Source organism: Giraffa tippelskirchi, chromosome 14 (genome assembly GCF_054371585.1).
Source record: "Giraffa tippelskirchi isolate mGirTip1 chromosome 14, T2T-mGirTip1v1.2.pri, whole genome shotgun sequence".
NCBI lineage: Eukaryota > Metazoa > Chordata > Mammalia > Artiodactyla > Giraffidae > Giraffa > Giraffa tippelskirchi.
This window is the reverse complement of record NC_137288.1, coordinates 6,989,218-7,006,801: the sequence shown is the minus strand read 5'-3', so window position 1 is coordinate 7,006,801 and position 17,584 is coordinate 6,989,218. Positions and strand designations below refer to the sequence as shown.

Sequence of the window (17,584 nt, the reverse complement as noted above, 5' to 3'; positions counted from 1 at the left end):
CCAGATCGATGGAATAAAGTTGAGGGTCCAGAAACAAACCCCAGCATCCATCGTCAACTCATCTCTGACACAGAAGGGGAGATTATCCAAATGGGAACAAGAAAGCCTCTTCAATCAATGTCCATGGGAAACCCAGACAGCTACATCTGAAGAACGCTATTGGTTTGGATCTCAGACCACCTCAATATTGGGGAAAAACCTCACCCTAAAGACTGATGTCATGAGATAGCTAGAAAGAAGCGTAGGTCAAAGGCTCCTTAACATCAGAGTCTCCTTGCCATTTGCTGGGCGGAGGTAGAAATGGGTCTCTTCAATTAAGGGAAAGAGGTACACGAAGTACACCAATGGGTTTCCATCCAATGGAACCTCTTCACAACAGAGAAGCTAAGCATTCACAAATGCAAAAGATAGGAAACGGAACACGAGAGACTCCTTCCAAGTGGTGTATCTGAGAAGGGGTTCATATGGAAAGAGACGAAGAATGCACAGCACTCAGATTCCAAGAAACACCACCACCACCCTTGACCCTTCCCCTATGACCAACTCCGACCTGAAGCCTTTCTCTCCCTCTAACCTATCCCTAAAACATAACCCTCATCTAATCATATACATGTGGAATTCCTAGCATCCATCCATTCACACACGAGAGAGAAAGAGGAAGACACAGAGGGAATTGAGAACGGAAAAGAGAGGGACACAGCCAGAGAGAGACACGGAACCAAAGAGAGGAAAGGAGTCGATGGTCCAGACTTTTCCTCAATCTGTCTCGAAGGTAGAAGCAATGACAGCGCCCATCCACCCCAGAAGGGGGAAAAGGACGGAAGGTTTGCAGAGGAAAAGACAAGAACGCAGGGAGCCATTAGAAGCTCAGCCACCCGCAGAAGCCGAGCTGGGACACTTGAACAGAATCTCAATGGAAACAGGACCAGAAAGTTGGCTACTCTTTTCTACAAGAGAGGGAGACCTTCGAGTCTTCCTTTCGGTCCTCCAACTTGGATGCGGGGTCTCAAAACAGTCAGGAGGGGGAGTGCCTTTTCCTGGGTACCACGGCACATCCAGGCCTCGTTCTGCCCCATTCTGTGCTATGTCAGCCCTGGATGGAATCTTTCTTTCTGAAGTCTCAGCGCACGAGCTCCACGTGATATCGGCCCCAGGTGGAAAGGCATGGAGCTGCTCGTAGGCCGACAGACCTAGGAAGCAGATGGGAGAATGACCCCCACTCTGCAGATGGAGAGACTGGGGAAACCCTGAGGGGCATATGCTTGTCCAGGGCCACACCACTTATGAGAAGAAGGAGCCTGGTCTGAGAGCAGCAGGGCCCTCGGAGCTCAGGCCCTGGCTGCACCCAGGCCTCCCCAGGGCTGTGGGCTGGGCTGTGTGGGCGTCTCTGTGCCTGCACATGGCCTAAGGGGGGTGGTCGAGCAGTCAGAAACCCAGAGATTCCCTTGGGAAGTTTTGGGGAAGGGACCTCAGCACGAACCCCAGGCGATGATGTCACCTGCCGGCAACAGAACCCAACAGAACCCGCAACCCGGGTATCCAGGCCTCCAGAGCGGAGAGGAGCCCCCAGCCAGATCACTTGCTGCCAGGATGTTCTGCTGTTTGCCCATGCCCAGAGGCCGGGGCCTCAGGAGAGCTCACAGGCAGTGTGCGTGGGCACCCTGTCGACGTTGGCTCAGGACACCCCCGAGAGGCCTCTGGCCGTTTGCCCGGAGAAACAGAAAGGTAACACGGGGAGCCCCAGGCCGGGCCAGGCCACCTCGCCCATGCCACCCGGAAACACCGGGTCCTTTGCCTGTGTGTGTGGATGCGGGTTTCTCGGGGTGTGTCTCCCTCAAGGAAGCCCAGGCGGATGTGGGGTCAGAAGCCTGCGGACAAGTTGTGTCCACACCCCAGGGGAGAGCAGGCTGGGCCCGATGGGGAGTGTGCGGGCAGCGGCGGCCGCCCAGGCTGACCTCACACCCACAGGTGGGTCTCTTTCCTCCCGGGTGGGGATCTGAGCAGACACACGTCTCTGACCCTTCTGGGAAGAGAAGTTCGAGCAGGCAGAAGCAGCGGTTCCACTGGCCAGGCCCAGCTTGGAAAACTCCCAGCATGGCTGGCTGACGGTCACTGTCGTTGCAGAGCTTCCCACGTGATGAGGCCGAGGACGGGGACACCCCATCCACCTCCCGGAGGGAGGGGTCGGAGCACCACCCCCCCGCCCGTGAGGCCCAGTGCAGGCTCCAGGTGAGCGTGCCCACGGAGGCATCAGCCCCACCGGGGGAGAAGAGGAGGCGGGGAAGGCCTGCTGCAGAGACACCGCCTAGGATACACCCGCCGGCCCAGTCTGAGGCTGCCACGGAGCTCAGCACACCCGGCTCCGACCCAGAGTCCCGAGAACCCCGGCCTCTGAGGCAGCAGGAGGACCTGGAGCCCAGCACGCCAGAGCACAGAGGTGAGGACGCTGGGGCTGCTGCACGGGAGTGTGTGGGGACGGGGTGCTGAGCTACACAGGGACGAGTCCCCGAAAGCTGCTGCTGGGCCTGCAGCAAGCACTGGCCTCACACCCCCCGCCCCCCGTCTTGCACACTTCAGTCCCAAAAGACATCCGACGCTGGGTATTCTTTGGGAATCTCTTGGAAGCTTTCTGTCCCGGGATACGCACATGCCAAGGCTGGCCTGTGGGCAAACTTTGCTTCTCCCCCAGCTCTAGCACTGACCTCCAACTGGAACCAGGCTCCACTTCCCAGACCTGTCCCTACAGAGGTGGTGGCTCCAGGTGCAGGACCCAGGGATCCACCGAGGGCAGATGGAGAACCGAGACTTGCCCTCGCAGAGACACCAGGCCAGCTGGGTACTGGCCAGCACACTGGGCAGATCGGATCTCCGTGCCTGCAGGACCCCCAGCCCCAGGCACTGATGTCCCACCCCCTCAGCCAGAACCTCCACCTCCACGTGCACCTGTACCTGCTCGGGCTCTGGCAGGAGAACCCGAGGCAGAGGAGGAGTCACCGCCTCGGCAGGGAGAGCCTGCCCTGGCTCCCGCGCAACACCCAGACGCCCACGATGACTCACCCACCCCTGCAGGGAGAACGAGCCCCCGCTCTGGACAGACACCCAGAGCCCTTGCCGGAAACACCACGTCCAGGGGAGCGGTCGGCTCTGCAGCCTCCATCCCTGTCTGCTCACCGTGGACGCCGGCAACTCGGTCTGCCCCCAGGGGACATGGAGTTCCTTTCCCCTGAACTGCTTTGCATTTGGTTTGTTTCCACCTTTCTGGTGATGTTTTCTTTTTTGTATGGTTTCCTGTATTTTTGTTGGTTAAGTTGGGATTCGTAAACTTTCTCATCATTGTTGCAATTTGGGAACACTGTTGTGTAACTCTGGTGATACTGTGTTACCATCACCACTTGGTAGTTTCAGACCCGTTTGATCTTTATGCCCCACCCCCCAACAAAGCCTGGATTCAAGGCAAGCACGCCCTGTTCATCCCTTCCCCCGATCCTGAACACAATTTCATCTTTTCTTTGTGCATTCCTTCCTATATTCTTGGTGTCCCCAATCAATGACTCTCCGTGAAATGACTGAAGCAGTGTTTTTCGGACTCTCCACCTACTGTAAGACTCCATTGGAGAGTTCTCATTTTTATGTCATTTGAACTAGCCTTTGATATCTGAAAGGACGGTGTACGTCCTTTCAAGATACCATGTGCCAAACGAAGCCCTTTTGGCCACTGCCATCATTATCTCCAGGCAGGCATTGCTGTTTCAAGGGTGACATCTCAGCCAGAAGGCAGAGGCTGAGCTCGTCTTGTTGCACCAGCTCCCAAAAGAAGCCAAGAAAGGGAGCTGGAACAACAAACCACCCCAACGCCCAGGAAAGCGTTCTTCATGACAGAAGGCTAGAAAATGACCCAACATCCTTGTGGCCCAGAACCCCTCTAGAAAATCACTGTTCCATAAAAAAGAGAAACACATGGGAAGTTCCAAGGAGAGGCAATGCCCATGGCCAGTGTACTTTAGAGACGGCCTGAGCGCTCCGGGGAAGACACGCACCGACGGAACCCCTTGGGAAACAGCAGGGATTCTCCTCACCGTCGTAAGGGTTTCCTCTGGGGACAACCTGCCCTGGGCACCACATGAGGGAGCAGACCGGCTTCTCTTCCTCTGCCCCCACACCATTCACTCATGAAGGCAGCTCAGGTGTTCTCATGCCCTGCCTGCCTGCCTGCCTGGCTCATCCGTGAGCTGTGACCACCTCCAGGGCAGGACTCCACCTTCTCCTCTCTGTGTACCGTGCATCTGCACACAGTGGGCTTTCAGAACCTTAGACTTGAGCCATTCCCACTCAAGCCAGAACCCTCCCCAGGAAGGAAAACAGCTGTGGAGTCATTTTGGCCCCAGCACTGGTTCCGAAACCCTGGCGGCTCCTACAGCCTCTACGGCGTGAAGAGGGAGGTCCCTTTTGACAGAGCTTTCCGGCTCTCAGATCTAAGCTGTTGTTTCACTGTCAGCTGTGTCTCTTCCGTTGCAGCCAGGTGGGCCACGCTGCTCCAAAGGAGCTCACAAGCTGAGTTTCAAGGGAGGACAGGGATGGCTACAACGTGCTGCAAACTGAGTGAGGGTCCCCACAATCCTCAGCAAAGGTCTGTGGTGTGCAAGTGGGGAGTAGAGGGCCCCCAAGTTCCAAAGGAAGGGAGGTACTCGGGAGCTAAAGCCCTTGGCTGCTGTGGTAGCAGCTGCAGATGGCAGCTCGTCCACAGTGCACTTCAAATGAGGTCATATGAGCGGGACTCTGGAAATGGCTCCGAAATCGAGAGAAAGGGGTCAGGGTATGTGGGAAGCCGGCGGGGGTGGGGGGTGGATGAAGGAAGGTGTCCCTCCTCTCTCCAGTGCAATTTGGTTTGGTGAGTCTCAAAGCTACCAGATGGCACTTCCCAAGTCAGGCCCCCACAGGAATCAGGGTGGGCTGCGTGCCTCGGCCCCTGCCACAGGGACAAGCCACACCAGTGGCCTCCCTGAGCTCCAATGGCCGGATCTGGGGGTTCTGTCTGGGTGCACACCTCCTTGCTGTGGCCAAGTTCCCCCCTTCTCTGAGCACCAGCTTCATCCTCTCGAATGAGGACATCGAATGCTACCTTGGCACGTTACTCTCTTCATCCTGTGAAGACTCATTAGGCTTATCCTACAATTACTAGCTGGCCCGAAGAGATATCTCCTGAATCCAGATTAAGCTGGAGTCTCCCAGGCTCATCTGGCATGTCTTCCCTGAAGTCTGCCAAAACCCACACCATTGCATTTCCAGGGACTCCCCTTAGCCAGCTGGGCAGAAAACCCAGCATGCTTCAAACAAGCTGACAGACAAGCGGGAGAGGACTCACGGGCAGAAGGTTTCCCTCAGGTCTCGGGTGGAGCTCTGGGACCACAGCAGCAACGGGCCATCCCAGCCCCTGGGCTCAGCAGCGCCCTCATTCTCAGGCCGGCGGCTCTGCCCTGAGGGGAGCGGGAAGGTCACCAACTGCCGCAGGCGGACCTCACGCCCCTCCCACTGCTGGAGCCTGACCTCCCCCGGCCCCACCCCTTCCCCTACCCCAGCAGGACGACAGCTCGTCTTCCCCTGGCTTCCAACGTCAGGCCCGGCCCTGGGCCCCGATTGGGCACTGCCCCAGCCCGGAGCCAATCACAGTGGCCAGGGAGGTGGAACGCACCGATTGGCCAGGGCCAGGTCATGTGACCATACTCCCCAGGAAACTCAAATATTACCAAGGTTCCCTAAGAAACCAATGAACAAAATTATCCAGTAAAGGCAAACCGTACTTTTTAATGAGGCCAATGTCACAGAAAAAAAAAAAAAAAAAGCTTCACCATGAACTGCTCAAGGAAGCTAGTAAATAAACTTTCAGAAAAGTTTAGTAGTTTTTTTTTTTTTTTTTAATAGGGTGACGGAGAGCTATACCTTTCCCGTCTATGTGAATTTAGGTTTAAACTAGATTTCCCTTGGCTGTTATATAAGACAAAAAAACCCACATCACCCCCTTTCACTCACCCCCACCCCCCAAAAGTGTTTTAATGTATTGAATTTTTCTGTCCTCAGTTGTGTCTGATTCACGGCAACCCACGAACTCTACACAGCCAGGCTCTTCCGTCCATGGAATTCAGGGCAATTTTTTCTGTCCCAGTCAATGCCCACCCTGGGTGATCCAAAGGCAAGGGCTCAGAGGCCCCTGAGAGACTAACTCCTTTCAGCTGAGCACAGAGCTGGCTCCTCACTGGGATGCCTGTGGCCTGGGGCTCCCAGAGGGGAGAGCAGCACTCGCCCCACCGTGTGGTCACTGCTGGAAGTGCAGGCTGCTCCTCACTCCCCCTTGACAGTGTCCCTGACGGCAGAACAGTGTGAATCGAATCAAGGTGGTAATGCAAACTCCAATGCAACCAAACTCCCCACAAGGTCTCCAAAACCACTCAGGAACAGGGAATTGGAAACTGCAGGGGATGACATGAATGGAGATGGAGACTTGACACCTTACACCGAGTTCACTTCCACTTATCCCTAGACAAACTTTCCGTGAAAACTTGTCACCAATCTAGAAGAACAATGAGCAGAAACCGGACACGTGCTTTGAGTCTTCACACACAAAACTAAAAGGCAGTCCACAAAAAAACCCAGAGAATACAGTGGACTTGGCAAAATCAAAGATATCTACTGTGGGAAAGACCTCATGACAAAAGCAAAAGACAGGTCATACATCGCCAGACGAATGAGTGGAAACACAAAGCTTATCAAGGATGTGTCTCCAAACAGACAAAGAACACCAACACAACAAGCCTGTGAAAACTAGGGAAAGGTCTGAAGGGACACCAGACTGAGGAAGACACACACAGAGGATCCCGGATGATGTCCAGCACTGAGGGCCTGAAGAAACAACAGTCTAGTTGCACCCCCTCAGGCCTGTGTGACCGTGGATGAGGCCTCTGTTTCCCGGTGGCTCTGAGAGATGGACAGGGAGGAAGGGGAAGAGAAGTCACTTGCATTTCTAATACTCACAGCAAAGTCTTCCAATGAGAAGGGAATTATCACCCCCACTGACAATGCCATGCACTGAAGTGATATCCACGAGTCCATCTAACCCAGAAGGGAAGGATGCACCTGTTCTCACAAAACGGCGAGAGATGGAAGAAGGAAGATCAAGCCCACACCAATCACTGGAGAGAGAAGCTGTGCTCAGGGCTTGAAAAATTCCTATTGGTAAAATGATGTCACAGCCCCACAAGGCAATCCACAGCTTCGATGCTATTCCTCCCAAAATGCCAATGCATTTTCGCACCGAACAAAGAATTGCAAAAGGGGTTACGGAAACAGAAAAGAGCCTAAATTGTCAATACAATCCGACGAAAAGGCCCCGATACGGACATCCAAGGTTGTGTGAAAGGAAATTAGACGACCAAACTAGGATCCTCAGGAGAGTATCGGAGAAGGCAATGGCGACCCACTCCAGTACTCTTGCCTGGAAAATGCCCTGGACGGAGGAGCCTGGTAGGCTGCAGGCCATGGGGTCGCGCAGAGTCTGACACGACTGAAGTGACTTAGCAGCAGCAGCAGCAGCGGCAGGACAGTATGCTATTGGGAATACAACAACACACACAGATCCAGATCGATGGAATAAAGTTGAGGGTCCAGAAACAAACCCCAGCATCCATCGTCAACTCATCTCTGACACAGAAGGGGAGATTATCCAAATGGGAACAAGAAAGCCTCTTCAATCAATGTCCATGGGAAACCCAGACAGCTACATCTGAAGAACGCTATTGGTTTGGATCTCAGACCACCTCAATATTGGGGAAAAACCTCACCCTAAAGACTGATGTCATGAGATAGCTAGAAAGAAGCGTAGGTCAAAGGCTCCTTAACATCAGAGTCTCCTTGCCATTTGCTGGGCGGAGGTAGAAATGGGTCTCTTCAATTAAGGGAAAGAGGTACACGAAGTACACCAATGGGTTTCCATCCAATGGAACCTCTTCACAACAGAGAAGCTAAGCATTCACAAATGCAAAAGATAGGAAACGGAACACGAGAGACTCCTTCCAAGTGGTGTATCTGAGAAGGGGTTCATATGGAAAGAGACGAAGAATGCACAGCACTCAGATTCCAAGAAACACCACCACCACCCTTGACCCTTCCCCTATGACCAACTCCGACCTGAAGCCTTTCTCTCCCTCTAACCTATCCCTAAAACATAACCCTCATCTAATCATATACATGTGGAATTCCTAGCATCCATCCATTCACACACGAGAGAGAAAGAGGAAGACACAGAGGGAATTGAGAACGGAAAAGAGAGGGACACAGCCAGAGAGAGACACGGAACCAAAGAGAGGAAAGGAGTCGATGGTCCAGACTTTTCCTCAATCTGTCTCGAAGGTAGAAGCAATGACAGCGCCCATCCACCCCAGAAGGGGGAAAAGGACGGAAGGTTTGCAGAGGAAAAGACAAGAACGCAGGGAGCCATTAGAAGCTCAGCCACCCGCAGAAGCCGAGCTGGGACACTTGAACAGAATCTCAATGGAAACAGGACCAGAAAGTTGGCTACTCTTTTCTACAAGAGAGGGAGACCTTCGAGTCTTCCTTTCGGTCCTCCAACTTGGATGCGGGGTCTCAAAACAGTCAGGAGGGGGAGTGCCTTTTCCTGGGTACCACGGCACATCCAGGCCTCGTTCTGCCCCATTCTGTGCTATGTCAGCCCTGGATGGAATCTTTCTTTCTGAAGTCTCAGCGCACGAGCTCCACGTGATATCGGCCCCAGGTGGAAAGGCATGGAGCTGCTCGTAGGCCGACAGACCTAGGAAGCAGATGGGAGAATGACCCCCACTCTGCAGATGGAGAGACTGGGGAAACCCTGAGGGGCATATGCTTGTCCAGGGCCACACCACTTATGAGAAGAAGGAGCCTGGTCTGAGAGCAGCAGGGCCCTCGGAGCTCAGGCCCTGGCTGCACCCAGGCCTCCCCAGGGCTGTGGGCTGGGCTGTGTGGGCGTCTCTGTGCCTGCACATGGCCTAAGGGGGGTGGTCGAGCAGTCAGAAACCCAGAGATTCCCTTGGGAAGTTTTGGGGAAGGGACCTCAGCACGAACCCCAGGCGATGATGTCACCTGCCGGCAACAGAACCCAACAGAACCCGCAACCCGGGTATCCAGGCCTCCAGAGCGGAGAGGAGCCCCCAGCCAGATCACTTGCTGCCAGGATGTTCTGCTGTTTGCCCATGCCCAGAGGCCGGGGCCTCAGGAGAGCTCACAGGCAGTGTGCGTGGGCACCCTGTCGACGTTGGCTCAGGACACCCCCGAGAGGCCTCTGGCCGTTTGCCCGGAGAAACAGAAAGGTAACACGGGGAGCCCCAGGCCGGGCCAGGCCACCTCGCCCATGCCACCCGGAAACACCGGGTCCTTTGCCTGTGTGTGTGGATGCGGGTTTCTCGGGGTGTGTCTCCCTCAAGGAAGCCCAGGCGGATGTGGGGTCAGAAGCCTGCGGACAAGTTGTGTCCACACCCCAGGGGAGAGCAGGCTGGGCCCGATGGGGAGTGTGCGGGCAGCGGCGGCCGCCCAGGCTGACCTCACACCCACAGGTGGGTCTCTTTCCTCCCGGGTGGGGATCTGAGCAGACACACGTCTCTGACCCTTCTGGGAAGAGAAGTTCGAGCAGGCAGAAGCAGCGGTTCCACTGGCCAGGCCCAGCTTGGAAAACTCCCAGCATGGCTGGCTGACGGTCACTGTCGTTGCAGAGCTTCCCACGTGATGAGGCCGAGGACGGGGACACCCCATCCACCTCCCGGAGGGAGGGGTCGGAGCACCACCCCCCCGCCCGTGAGGCCCAGTGCAGGCTCCAGGTGAGCGTGCCCACGGAGGCATCAGCCCCACCGGGGGAGAAGAGGAGGCGGGGAAGGCCTGCTGCAGAGACACCGCCTAGGATACACCCGCCGGCCCAGTCTGAGGCTGCCACGGAGCTCAGCACACCCGGCTCCGACCCAGAGTCCCGAGAACCCCGGCCTCTGAGGCAGCAGGAGGACCTGGAGCCCAGCACGCCAGAGCACAGAGGTGAGGACGCTGGGGCTGCTGCACGGGAGTGTGTGGGGACGGGGTGCTGAGCTACACAGGGACGAGTCCCCGAAAGCTGCTGCTGGGCCTGCAGCAAGCACTGGCCTCACACCCCCCGCCCCCCGTCTTGCACACTTCAGTCCCAAAAGACATCCGACGCTGGGTATTCTTTGGGAATCTCTTGGAAGCTTTCTGTCCCGGGATACGCACATGCCAAGGCTGGCCTGTGGGCAAACTTTGCTTCTCCCCCAGCTCTAGCACTGACCTCCAACTGGAACCAGGCTCCACTTCCCAGACCTGTCCCTACAGAGGTGGTGGCTCCAGGTGCAGGACCCAGGGATCCACCGAGGGCAGATGGAGAACCGAGACTTGCCCTCGCAGAGACACCAGGCCAGCTGGGTACTGGCCAGCACACTAGGCAGATCGGATCTCCGTGCCTGCAGGACCCCCAGCCCCAGGCACTGATGTCCCACCCCCTCAGCCAGAACCTCCACCTCCACGTGCACCTGTACCTGCTCGGGCTCTGGCAGGAGAACCCGAGGCAGAGGAGGAGTCACCGCCTCGGCAGGGAGAGCCTGCCCTGGCTCCCGCGCAACACCCAGACGCCCACGATGACTCACCCACCCCTGCAGGGAGAACGAGCCCCCGCTCTGGACAGACACCCAGAGCCCTTGCCGGAAACACCACGTCCAGGGGAGCGGTCGGCTCTGCAGCCTCCATCCCTGTCTGCTCACCGTGGACGCCGGCAACTCGGTCTGCCCCCAGGGGACATGGAGTTCCTTTCCCCTGAACTGCTTTGCATTTGGTTTGTTTCCACCTTTCTGGTGATGTTTTCTTTTTTGTATGGTTTCCTGTATTTTTGTTGGTTAAGTTGGGATTCGTAAACTTTCTCATCATTGTTGCAATTTGGGAACACTGTTGTGTAACTCTGGTGATACTGTGTTACCATCACCACTTGGTAGTTTCAGACCCGTTTGATCTTTATGCCCCACCCCCCAACAAAGCCTGGATTCAAGGCAAGCACGCCCTGTTCATCCCTTCCCCCGATCCTGAACACAATTTCATCTTTTCTTTGTGCATTCCTTCCTATATTCTTGGTGTCCCCAATCAATGACTCTCCGTGAAATGACTGAAGCAGTGTTTTTCGGACTCTCCACCTACTGTAAGACTCCATTGGAGAGTTCTCATTTTTATGTCATTTGAACTAGCCTTTGATATCTGAAAGGACGGTGTACGTCCTTTCAAGATACCATGTGCCAAACGAAGCCCTTTTGGCCACTGCCATCATTATCTCCAGGCAGGCATTGCTGTTTCAAGGGTGACATCTCAGCCAGAAGGCAGAGGCTGAGCTCGTCTTGTTGCACCAGCTCCCAAAAGAAGCCAAGAAAGGGAGCTGGAACAACAAACCACCCCAACGCCCAGGAAAGCGTTCTTCATGACAGAAGGCTAGAAAATGACCCAACATCCTTGTGGCCCAGAACCCCTCTAGAAAATCACTGTTCCATAAAAAAGAGAAACACATGGGAAGTTCCAAGGAGAGGCAATGCCCATGGCCAGTGTACTTTAGAGACGGCCTGAGCGCTCCGGGGAAGACACGCACCGACGGAACCCCTTGGGAAACAGCAGGGATTCTCCTCACCGTCGTAAGGGTTTCCTCTGGGGACAACCTGCCCTGGGCACCACATGAGGGAGCAGACCGGCTTCTCTTCCTCTGCCCCCACACCATTCACTCATGAAGGCAGCTCAGGTGTTCTCATGCCCTGCCTGCCTGCCTGCCTGGCTCATCCGTGAGCTGTGACCACCTCCAGGGCAGGACTCCACCTTCTCCTCTCTGTGTACCGTGCATCTGCACACAGTGGGCTTTCAGAACCTTAGACTTGAGCCATTCCCACTCAAGCCAGAACCCTCCCCAGGAAGGAAAACAGCTGTGGAGTCATTTTGGCCCCAGCACTGGTTCCGAAACCCTGGCGGCTCCTACAGCCTCTACGGCGTGAAGAGGGAGGTCCCTTTTGACAGAGCTTTCCGGCTCTCAGATCTAAGCTGTTGTTTCACTGTCAGCTGTGTCTCTTCCGTTGCAGCCAGGTGGGCCACGCTGCTCCAAAGGAGCTCACAAGCTGAGTTTCAAGGGAGGACAGGGATGGCTACAACGTGCTGCAAACTGAGTGAGGGTCCCCACAATCCTCAGCAAAGGTCTGTGGTGTGCAAGTGGGGAGTAGAGGGCCCCCAAGTTCCAAAGGAAGGGAGGTACTCGGGAGCTAAAGCCCTTGGCTGCTGTGGTAGCAGCTGCAGATGGCAGCTCGTCCACAGTGCACTTCGAATGAGGTCATATGAGCGGGACTCTGGAAATGGCTCCGAAATCGAGAGAAAGGGGTCAGGGTATGTGGGAAGCCGGCGGGGGTGGGGGGTGGATGAAGGAAGGTGTCCCTCCTCTCTCCAGTGCAATTTGGTTTGGTGAGTCTCAAAGCTACCAGATGGCACTTCCCAAGTCAGGCCCCCACAGGAATCAGGGTGGGCTGCGTGCCTCGGCCCCTGCCACAGGGACAAGCCACACCAGTGGCCTCCCTGAGCTCCAATGGCCGGATCTGGGGGTTCTGTCTGGGTGCACACCTCCTTGCTGTGGCCAAGTTCCCCCCTTCTCTGAGCACCAGCTTCATCCTCTCGAATGAGGACATCGAATGCTACCTTGGCACGTTACTCTCTTCATCCTGTGAAGACTCATTAGGCTTATCCTACAATTACTAGCTGGCCCGAAGAGATATCTCCTGAATCCAGATTAAGCTGGAGTCTCCCAGGCTCATCTGGCATGTCTTCCCTGAAGTCTGCCAAAACCCACACCATTGCATTTCCAGGGACTCCCCTTAGCCAGCTGGGCAGAAAACCCAGCATGCTTCAAACAAGCTGACAGACAAGCGGGAGAGGACTCACGGGCAGAAGGTTTCCCTCAGGTCTCGGGTGGAGCTCTGGGACCACAGCAGCAACGGGCCATCCCAGCCCCTGGGCTCAGCAGCGCCCTCATTCTCAGGCCGGCGGCTCTGCCCTGAGGGGAGCGGGAAGGTCACCAACTGCCGCAGGCGGACCTCACGCCCCTCCCACTGCTGGAGCCTGACCTCCCCCGGCCCCACCCCTTCCCCTACCCCAGCACGACGACAGCTCGTCTTCCCCTGGCTTCCAACGTCAGGCCCGGCCCTGGGCCCCGATTGGGCACTGCCCCAGCCCGGAGCCAATCACAGTGGCCAGGGAGGTGGAACGCACCGATTGGCCAGGGCCAGGTCATGTGACCATACTCCCCAGGAAACTCAAATATTACCAAGGTTCCCTAAGAAACCAATGAACAAAATTATCCAGTAAAGGCAAACCGTACTTTTTAATGAGGCCAATGTCACAGAAAAAAAAAAAAAAAAAAAAGCTTCACCATGAACTGCTCAAGGAAGCTAGTAAATAAACTTTCAGAAAAGTTTAGTAGTTTTTTTTTTTTTTTAATAGGGTGACGGAGAGCTATACCTTTCCCGTCTATGTGAATTTAGGTTTAAACTAGATTTCCCTTGGCTGTTATATAAGACAAAAAAACCCACATCACCCCCTTTCACTCACCCCCACCCCCCAAAAGTGTTTTAATGTATTGAATTTTTCTGTCCTCAGTTGTGTCTGATTCACGGCAACCCACGAACTCTACACAGCCAGGCTCTTCCGTCCATGGAATTCAGGGCAATTTTTTCTGTCCCAGTCAATGCCCACCCTGGGTGATCCAAAGGCAAGGGCTCAGAGGCTCCTGAGAGACTAACTCCTTTCAGCTGAGCACAGAGCTGGCTCCTCACTGGGATGCCTGTGGCCTGGGGCTCCCAGAGGGGAGAGCAGCACTCGCCCCACCGTGTGGTCACTGCTGGAAGTGCAGGCTGCTCCTCACTCCCCCTTGACAGTGTCCCTGACGGCAGAACAGTGTGAATCGAATCAAGGTGGTAATGCAAACTCCAATGCAACCAAACTCCCCACGAGGTCTCCAAAACCACTCAGGAACAGGGAATTGGAAACTGCAGGGGATGACATGAATGGAGATGGAGACTTGACACCTTACACCGAGTTCACTTCCACTTATCCCTAGACAAACTTTCCGTGAAAACTTGTCACCAATCTAGAAGAACAATGAGCAGAAACCGGACACGTGCTTTGAGTCTTCACACACAAAACTAAAAGGCAGTCCACAAAAAAACCCAGAGAATACAGTGGACTTGGCAAAATCAAAGATATCTACTGTGGGAAAGACCTCATGACAAAAGCAAAAGACAGGTCATACATCGCCAGACGAATGAGTGGAAACACAAAGCTTATCAAGGATGTGTCTCCAAACAGACAAAGAACACCAACACAACAAGCCTGTGAAAACTAGGGAAAGGTCTGAAGGGACACCAGACTGAGGAAGACACACACAGAGGATCCCGGATGATGTCCAGCACTGAGGGCCTGAAGAAACAACAGTCTAGTTGCACCCCCTCAGGCCTGTGTGACCGTGGATGAGGCCTCTGTTTCCCGGTGGCTCTGAGAGATGGACAGGGAGGAAGGGGAAGAGAAGTCACTTGCATTTCTAATACTCACAGGAAAGTCTTCCAACGAGAAGGGAATTATCACCCCCACTGACAATGCCATGCACTGAAGTGATATCCACGAGTCCATCTAACCCAGAAGGGAAGGATGGACCTGTTCTCACAAAACGGCGAGAGATGGAAGAAGGAAGATCAAGCCCACACCAATCACTGGAGAGAGAAGCTGTGCTCAGGGCTTGAAAAATTCCTATTGGTAAAATGATGTCACAGCCCCACAAGGCAATCCACAGCTTCGATGCTATTCCTCCCAAAATGCCAATGCATTTTCGCACCGAACAAAGAATTGCAAAAGGGGTTACGGAAACAGAAAAGAGCCTAAATTGTCAATACAATCCGACGAAAAGGCCCCGATACGGACATCCAAGGTTGTGTGAAAGGAAATTAGACGACCAAACTAGGATCCTCAGGAGAGTATCGGAGAAGGCAGTGGCGACCCACTCCAGTACTCTTGCCTGGAAAATGCCCTGGACGGAGGAGCCTGGTAGGCTGCAGGCCATGGGGTCGCGCAGAGTCTGACACGACTGAAGTGACTTAGCAGCAGCAGCAGCAGCGGCAGGACAGTATGCTATTGGGAATACAACAACACACACAGATCCAGATCGATGGAATAAAGTTGAGGGTCCAGAAACAAACCCCAGCATCCATCGTCAACTCATCTCTGACACAGAAGGGGAGATTATCCAAATGGGAACAAGAAAGCCTCTTCAATCAATGTCCATGGGAAACCCAGACAGCTACATCTGAAGAACGCTATTGGTTTGGATCTCAGACCACCTCAATATTGGGGAAAAACCTCACCCTAAAGACTGATGTCATGAGATAGCTAGAAAGAAGCGTAGGTCAAAGGCTCCTTAACATCAGAGTCTCCTTGCCATTTGCTGGGCGGAGGTAGAAATGGGTCTCTTCAATTAAGGGAAAGAGGTACACGAAGTACACCAATGGGTTTCCATCCAATGGAACCTCTTCACAACAGAGAAGCTAAGCATTCACAAATGCAAAAGATAGGAAACGGAACACGAGAGACTCCTTCCAAGTGGTGTATCTGAGAAGGGGTTCATATGGAAAGAGACGAAGAATGCACAGCACTCAGATTCCAAGAAACACCACCACCACCCTTGACCCTTCCCCTATGACCAACTCCGACCTGAAGCCTTTCTCTCCCTCTAACCTATCCCTAAAACATAACCCTCATCTAATCATATACATGTGGAATTCCTAGCATCCATCCATTCACACACGAGAGAGAAAGAGGAAGACACAGAGGGAATTGAGAAAGGAAAAGAGAGGGACACAGCCAGAGAGAGACACGGAACCAAAGAGAGGAAAGGAGTCGATGGTCCAGACTTTTCCTCAATCTGTCTCGAAGGTAGAAGCAATGACAGCGCCCATCCACCCCAGAAGGGGGAAAAGGACGGAAGGTTTGCAGAGGAAAAGACAAGAACGCAGGGAGCCATTAGAAGCTCAGCCACCCGCAGAAGCCGAGCTGGGACACTTGAACAGAATCTCAATGGAAACAGGACCAGAAAGTTGGCTACTCTTTTCTACAAGAGAGGGAGACCTTCGAGTCTTCCTTTCGGTCCTCCAACTTGGATGCGGGGTCTCAAAACAGTCAGGAGGGGGAGTGCCTTTTCCTGGGTACCACGGCACATCCAGGCCTCGTTCTGCCCCATTCTGTGCTATGTCAGCCCTGGATGGAATCTTTCTTTCTGAAGTCTCAGCGCACGAGCTCCACGTGATATCGGCCCCAGGTGGAAAGGCATGGAGCTGCTCGTAGGCCGACAGACCTAGGAAGCAGATGGGAGAATGACCCCCACTCTGCAGATGGAGAGACTGGGGAAACCCTGAGGGGCATATGCTTGTCCAGGGCCACACCACTTATGAGAAGAAGGAGCCTGGTCTGAGAGCAGCAGGGCCCTCGGAGCTCAGGCCCTGGCTGCACCCAGGCCTCCCCAGGGCTGTGGGCTGGGCTGTGTGGGCGTCTCTGTGCCTGCACATGGCCTAAGGGGGGTGGTCGAGCAGTCAGAAACCCAGAGATTCCCTTGGGAAGTTTTGGGGAAGGGACCTCAGCACGAACCCCAGGCGATGATGTCACCTGCCGGCAACAGAACCCAACAGAACCCGCAACCCGGGTATCCAGGCCTCCAGAGCGGAGAGGAGCCCCCAGCCAGATCACTTGCTGCCAGGATGTTCTGCTGTTTGCCCATGCCCAGAGGCCGGGGCCTCAGGAGAGCTCACAGGCAGTGTGCGTGGGCACCCTGTCGACGTTGGCTCAGGACACCCCCGAGAGGCCTCTGGCCGTTTGCCCGGAGAAACAGAAAGGTAACACGGGGAGCCCCAGGCCGGGCCAGGCCACCTCGCCCATGCCACCCGGAAACACCGGGTCCTTTGCCTGTGTGTGTGGATGCGGGTTTCTCGGGGTGTGTCTCCCTCAAGGAAGCCCAGGCGGATGTGGGGTCAGAAGCCTGCGGACAAGTTGTGTCCACACCCCAGGGGAGAGCAGGCTGGGCCCGATGGGGAGTGTGCGGGCAGCGGCGGCCGCCCAGGCTGACCTCACACCCACAGGTGGGTCTCTTTCCTCCCGGGTGGGGATCTGAGCAGACACACGTCTCTGACCCTTCTGGGAAGAGAAGTTCGAGCAGGCAGAAGCAGCGGTTCCACTGGCCAGGCCCAGCTTGGAAAACTCCCAGCATGGCTGGCTGACGGTCACTGTCGTTGCAGAGCTTCCCACGTGATGAGGCCGAGGACGGGGACACCCCATCCACCTCCCGGAGGGAGGGGTCGGAGCACCACCCCCCCGCCCGTGAGGCCCAGTGCAGGCTCCAGGTGAGCGTGCCCACGGAGGCATCAGCCCCACCGGGGGAGAAGAGGAGGCGGGGAAGGCCTGCTGCAGAGACACCGCCTAGGATACACCCGCCGGCCCA

The 17,584-nt window shown here is 55.2% G+C and overlaps 1 long non-coding RNA gene across 1 annotated transcript in view; it reads right to left on the bottom strand.

Moving 5' to 3' along the window:
- Positions 1–17,584, bottom strand: part of LOC145534158 (uncharacterized) — a 116,732-nt gene that overhangs the window by 95,901 nt on the left and 3,247 nt on the right. Inside the window, exons 2-3 of the long non-coding RNA XR_014074286.1 lie at positions 12,991–13,102; positions 5,363–5,474 (exon numbers count right to left, since the gene is read on the bottom strand). This is a non-coding gene — a long non-coding RNA (uncharacterized LOC145534158). The remainder of the gene's footprint in view (positions 1–5,362; positions 5,475–12,990; positions 13,103–17,584) is intronic.